General features: G+C 53.3%; 1 long non-coding RNA gene across 2 annotated transcripts; it reads right to left on the bottom strand.

Annotated features, from left to right (window-relative positions):
• Nucleotides 1–1714: 1714 nt before the first annotated feature.
• Nucleotides 1715–6355, bottom strand: LOC141736557 (uncharacterized). Of its 2 annotated transcripts, XR_012584990.1 has the most exons (4): nt 4921–6355; nt 2958–3185; nt 2544–2847; nt 1715–2431 (listed from the first exon to the last, which is right to left on the bottom strand). It is a non-coding gene; the product is annotated as an uncharacterized LOC141736557 (long non-coding RNA). The 2 variants fall into 2 exon arrangements; XR_012584989.1 differs by lacking the exon at nt 4921–6355 and having other exon boundaries at nt 1813–2431; nt 2958–4469.
• Nucleotides 6356–6556: the final 201 nt, after the last annotated feature.

The raw sequence follows: 6556 nt of genomic DNA, 5'->3' as shown, positions 1-6556 counted from the left end.
CTTGGGTCACACCAACCTCATGGACGCTCCAGGCCTGGGGCAGAGCGGCTGGAGAGCTGCCCGGCGGACAAGGACCTGGGGGTGTTGGTCGACAGCGGCTGAGAATGAGCCAGCAGTGTGCCCAGGTGGCCAAGGAGGCCACCAGCATCCTGGCCTGTGTCAGGAACAGTGTGGCCAGCAGGGCTGGGGCAGTGACCGTCCCCCCCTGCACTGGGCACTGGTGAGGCCCCACCTCGAGGGCTGTGTCCAGTTTTGGGCCCCTCACCACAGGAAAGACCTTGAGGGGCTGGAGCGTGTCCAGAGAAGGGCAACGGAGCTGGTGCGGGGTCTGGAGCACAAGTCTGGTGAGGAGCGGCTGAGGGAGCTGGGGGTGTTCAGCCTGGAGAAAAGGAGGCCGAGGGGAGACCTTCTCGCTCTCTGCAGCTCCCTGAAAGGAGGGGGTAGCCAGGGGGGGTCGGTCTCTGCTCCCAAGGAACAGGCGATGGGACAAGAGGGAACGGCCTCAAGTTGCCCCAGGGGAGGTTTAGGATGGATATTAGGAGAAACGTCTTCCCCGAAAGGGTTGTCAAGCGTTGGAAGAGGCTGCCCAGGGCAGTGGTGGAGTCACCATCCCTGGAGGGATTTAAAAGCCGGGCAGACGTGGTGCTCAGTGGTGGTTTAGCAGGTGGTTTTGGCAAGTGCTGAGTTAACGGTTGGACTCGATGATCTTAAAGGTCTTTTCCAACCCAAACGATTCTATGATTCTGTGAGCGCGGGCACGGACCCTGTCCTGGTTTGAGGTAAAACATACGAACACGCACCTGCACAGGGCCTGTCCTCACAAAATGGTGCCCTGAGGGGTCGGTCCCTTGCTGTGCAGGGGAGAGACCAGCTCGAGTCAGGAAAGACTGGCACTGGAGCCGGGACACAACTTTATTAACCCTCAGCTCCAGGCCAGTGGGATTTGCAGACCAGGAACGAGTGGAGACGGGAGCAAGGAGCAAACCCAAGGGCTGCAGCTAGATGGCGGCTCAGGATGAGGATAGAGAAGGGCACATCCCTCAACAAAGGTGTCCAAGGGATCAGACCAAAGAGATTCGTGTTTATAAACTGCAGCTGCACCATGATAAAAAAAAATAATCAAAGACTTTCTTGTTAAAATAAAAGTGTTTGGTTTTTTGTTGGTTTGTTTGGGTTTTTTTTCTCCATTTTAGGCTGCGGTTGCAACTAGAACTGCTTGGGAAATTTGACCAAGCAGCGGTTCAATAAAACCCAAACATTTCCTGAAAAGCGGGACCCGGCTCCAGCAAAAGGCTCGTCAGGAAAAGTTTGACAGAGTGGAAAAAAAGAGAAACGCGGTCCCGAGCGGGCAGCAGTCCGGTGTGCCGGCACCTCCCTGGCACGACAGAGTCCGGGTTCAACGCTACGTTTAGAAATACGAGCAAGAACTTACCGCCCATGTAAATGCTCTGACCACGGGGCTATTTTCGGATCTCTTGTTTAGCGGTAAAAAACCCCAAAGCTTTGAAGCTAGGATTTCACCCAGATGGGAAGAGGAAAATATTTGAACTATCACAAATATTTATATGGCCGGAAACCGTAGAGCTCTAATTCTGACTGCAGCTCTCCATTTACCTGCCTTAAAAGCTGCCTTTTACTTTGCTTTCAAGGGGGAGCTTTCTGCAAAGTCTCCGTGGAACTCCTAAGCACCGATCTCAAAGCGAGGAAACCTGCTGGGATGCGGGCAAATATTATTTCTTCTTTTTATATACGAGGTTCCCGTGAAAAAAAAAGAGCTAGCACCCCCCACGCACAAGAACACACGCTAGTTTTCCGTCGCGGTTGCTTATTTTGAGATACTCGAGATGCGTTTTTCACTCATTAGCACTGCCAGCGTCGTCCGTGGGATTAGAAGCCACTCAGCACCTCAGTACGCACAGCCGTCTCGGAATAGTGGTAACGCGAAGGAGGATCAGCCCCGCCGAAATAGACACAGGACAGCCTTTCTAAGCCAAGCGCTGCTAGAGAAAAATAAACAGACACGAAAAAGTGTCCCCTCTGAGGTCTCATGACTTCGAGGAAACAGTAAATATGTAAAAAAAAAAAAAAAAAAAAAGATCTCAGCGATGGCTTCCAACGCTTTCTTAGTGTTTCAGTCCTCCTTCCTATGGAACAAGAACAGTTTCCAAGAGCGCTACGTTTCCAGGTGCAATAAATTAAAAGTAGCAAAAGCTGAGGTCCTCAAGCATTCCCGTGGCCTTCCCCACCACGCTGTGGGAATCTCCTCTCACAGCCCACGTGAATTCAACTGTACTCCTCCGTGGTTTCTGCCCTCCCCTCCGCACCTGCCTGCACGGAGCAAACTGTGGTGGAGGAAACCAGCATTCCCCGGGAAGCACCTTTCCGCGCAGCTGCTTCTTAGCAGCAGAAGCAACAGGACACTCGGAGAACGCTGGAAGAGAGATGTGAAACGTAAGTAGTCGACACATGGTTGGAATTATCACATGGTCGCTGTGTTCATCAATCGACTCCAAAACAAACAGGCCACGCTTTCTGTTACTTACGTTTTCTGTTTCCCCGGCACGTGGAAGTGTTTATGATCAGCTGCCGAGGGCTCGCAGGGGTGGAAGTGTAGAGGTAGGTAGAGCTGCTGCGGACGGTGTCAGGAAATGAAATGCAGGTTTTCGTCTTTGTTGGGAGGTTAACAACTGCTCTCCGAGGCAGCCTCGCGCGTCTCTGGTGCTGAGATCAGGGCCGAGGCAGCTGAGCACGTGCCCTTGTTGAGGTTTACCCAGATTATTCCCCCAGTGCACCAGCTGCCTTGGATGTTTCGCTTGCGTGAGCTGACTCAAAAAGAGTTTTCGGGTCCTAAGGAGAAAACGTAGGCACGGAAGTCCAAAATCATGTTCCTGAAAGCTCCTGTGTAGGAGGCAGCTGCCTCCTAATCCCACTGGAATCTCAACTCCATAGGACTTTACCTTAAACTCCTCTGGCGCCCTCTCAGCTCCCCTGTCCATACCACCCAGCCCCGGTGACTGTGCTGTGCGTGCCCAGGAAGACCTCACTCTCTCCGCAGGCATCGGAAGCAAAGATCCAACTGCGGTCAGACCTGAACCGCTCCTCCACTTTGCGCTCTGGAAGCTCCTGCTGGTAGCATCCTCCCGGGAAGGGCTTATCACAAGGACAGCAATGGCTTCTACCTTCACCTGTGGTGCAACGGCAGAAAGCATTAGTGCCCATCTTGACCCCGTGGCCCGGTGGCCACAGCACACTCCCAGGATGTGGGAGACCCACTTTCAATTTTCTTCCCCTTGAGAGGTTTCAAAGCTGCGTCCTAAGCAGGAGGCCAGAGGCTCTTCTGTGGCAAAGATGTTCCCACCCTTCCCACAAGGAGGTGGTTTCACACCTCTCCTCTGGACCTGCTCCTGGGGCTGGAAGGGGGCTGCACCCTGGAACCTGCCCTGGAAGAGCCCGGCAGGCAGCGGGGTGCGTTACGGGTACAGGAACGTTGTATCACATAAGTCCTTTTGTGGATTTAGCTGTGAATAAACAAGCGGCTTTATCAGTCCTACTGGAATTGCCAAACCAAAGTGACAATCAGTCGACGCCCTTGATAGCCACCGTCCCTCCTGGCCAGAAGGAGAGGTGAGCTCCGGAGACTGGCCAGGGCTCTGTTTTCACAGCGGGCCTGGAACCAAGAGAGCCACCCTGCTTGGGGACAGTAATTTCTAACAGGGGCAGGTGGAGCAACAGGAGGGTCCGTGCTAAAATCCCCGTGACAGGTAGGTCCAGTGGGGCTGATTGGCCAACCTTAATTCTGGCTCGTTAAAACATACCATACATCCATGGTGCTCTAGAAGGAGTTTTGACCTGTTCTTTGCACAGGAATGGAAGGCAAGTCCTCAAACTTTTAATAGATTTCTTGGCATTTATCTTACAGGGCCGGTTTTTGCAGCCCAAGGGTCATGTGGGGACGTTAACTGTCATGCACAAAATGACATACAAATGGGTTGCTTGTCCTAATGGTTCAGCAGAAAATCTTGAAGACAAAGGCACCCAATATTCGCTTTAAATTGAAACCAGCTTGAATGCTGGAGCTGAAAACGCCGAAAGCTCTCCAGCCTTCAGACAGCTGCTGCACCTTCGTTCCCTGAACCCCTCTCTCCTGACCAGCCTATGGACTCCTGCACTGCTCCTCCCAGATGCGTGGCTCCTCCAGAGGCACAGCTCGCTCCCATTGTTTGCCTTTTCCTCCTACGGTCAGCAAGGCAGTGGCATTTGGACACGTGGTAGGTGAGTCCTCCAGCTAAGCTGGTTGCCACAACCATGTCCTAAAATGGAATCACAGAATTACAGAACGGTTTGGGTTGGAAGGGACCTTAAAGACCACCTCGTTCCAACCCCCCTGCCCTGGGCAGGGACATCTCCCACCAGCCCAGGTTGCTCCAAGCCCCGGCCAACCTGGCCTTGAACCCCTCCAGGGATGGGGCAGCCACAGCTTCTCTGGGCAACCTGGGCCAGGGGCTCACCACCCTCACAGCAAACAATTTCTTCCTCAGATCTCATCTCAATCTCCCCTCTTCCAGTTTAAAATCATTCCCCCTGGTCCCATGGCTCCCCTCCCTGCTCCAGAGTCCCTCCCCAGCTTTCCTGGAGCCCCTTGAGGGACTGGAAGGGGCTGGAAGGTCTCCGCGGAGCCTTCTCTTCTCCAGGCTGAACCCCCCCAGCTCTCTCAGCCTGTCCTCCCAGCAGAGGGGCTCCAGCCCTCCCAGCATCTCCGGGGCCTCCTCTGGCCCCGCTCCAACAGGTCCACGCCCTTCTCGTGCTGAGGGCTCCCAAAGCTGGACACAGTATTCCAGTACCGACCCAGGCAATGGGTCCCAGGAGCAAGATCTGTGAGCTTGGAAAAGGAGGAAAAACATCTCCAGAAGATGGACTGACCATCGTCAGCAGGACAAGACGCTCGAGGAGTTTTGCTCTGCATCAGTAATTCTGTCGTGGTCACTGAAAGAGCTCAACGATGTTAAATGTATTCCTGGAATGCTTTTGGTTCCCTGTGAGTCCTCCTGAAGAACAGACGGTTCTTTACAAGCGGAGGTTCGCTACGCAGTCGGTTCATTTCTCTCGTCTATATGCTGTCCCCAGGCCAGGGGTGAGGAAACAGCCCAGGGGAGCTCAGCGTCGTGACAGCTGAGTGTCCTTACCGTCACCACTGCTGAAGCGTGACGCAGCAGGCACAGCACTGTCACCGCGCTGCCGCTGACCGAGCAGCCAGCCAGGAGCGCGGTCAAAACAAAAACCCACGGCAATCGGTGAGATTGTCTTAACAGTCGACGTTTTTTGGCGTATTGTCCTAGAGCTACGGGTTCATCCACCCCCTGCACGCCCAGCTGGGAGGGAATCGCCCGTAAAATAAACCTCCCGTGTGAGTAAATAACCCTGTCGCCGAAGTTTGTGTTTATTCGGTGTATTTCTTGCCAGCAACCCATTTACGCAGGTTGTGCAGGTCTACGACTGCTCGTTCGTGGCTCTCATTGCCAGAAACGGACCAGCCAATCGCCTCGATGAGTAAGGCAGTAAATAAAGACATCGTGTAAGTGCCTGATCATAAACGCTCTTTGGGATACTTTAAATCCCGGGCTTACGTTTGCTCTAACCTGTCTGGCTCAGAACCAAGACGTACCGCTTTTAAATGTGCTTTTGGTTAACGAAACCAAAACCATCCCTGGAATCAGGAATGTTGCCCACACTTTGCATCCACAACTTAGGCACAACTTAAAATATAGGGAATTCTGTTTAAACGTAAGAGAAAACCTTTTGTTTTTACTGTGAGGATGGTTGAACCCTGGAACGGGTGGCCCAGAGAGGTCGCGAAGTCTCCATCCTTGGAATTATTAAAGAAAACAACCGTTGCATTGCATCTCCTGACCAAAATGGATCAAAAAAGTCTCCTCTGTCATTATCTGCTTCATCTTGCTGTGGCTGATCACGAGCTCCTCTGCATCAGCTGATAAACCACAATCAAACCTGTTCTTCTCTTCCCGGGGTTTCTGCACCTCCACCTCCCCGCTGACAGAGGCCGTGCGGAGGGACCCGAGGCAGGAACGGTCCTCGCAGCTAGGACCCGTCTTTGTCACCCCTGCAGGTCTCTCCAGGCGGAGATCTGCTCAGACCCTGGGAAATGAGCTTGGATGACGCCCATTAACACAACCTGTGCCAAAGCTGCAGCCGGGGTTTTCTGTTCGTGGCGTACCAAGAAGCTGCAGCCCCGAACATCTACTCTCTTCCAAACTTAATGTCCGTAGCGATCCTTCCAGCATCTTCATTTATCACCCCAGCGCGTGGTTTCTGTGTTCATTCCTTCCCATCCTTGTTGTCAGAGATTTTCCCCAAGTTTCCGCTCTCTCCGGCTCTGACGATTGCAGCATCTCCCCCCCCTCCACAAGACACAGACTTCCCCACTTTGATCCCAAATGTCACTTCTGAGGTCATCCCTCCTTCCTGGCTCGTTCCTTCCCTCCCTCTTCCAGTCATCCAGCTACCTCCCCCTTGGCTATTGCACCAACTCTGACACAAG

Source organism: Larus michahellis, chromosome Z, assembly GCF_964199755.1.
Source record: "Larus michahellis chromosome Z, bLarMic1.1, whole genome shotgun sequence".
Taxonomy (NCBI): Eukaryota; Metazoa; Chordata; class Aves; order Charadriiformes; family Laridae; genus Larus; species Larus michahellis.
Note: the sequence above shows the minus strand (reverse complement) of the source record. Positions and strands in the feature narration are given on the sequence as shown.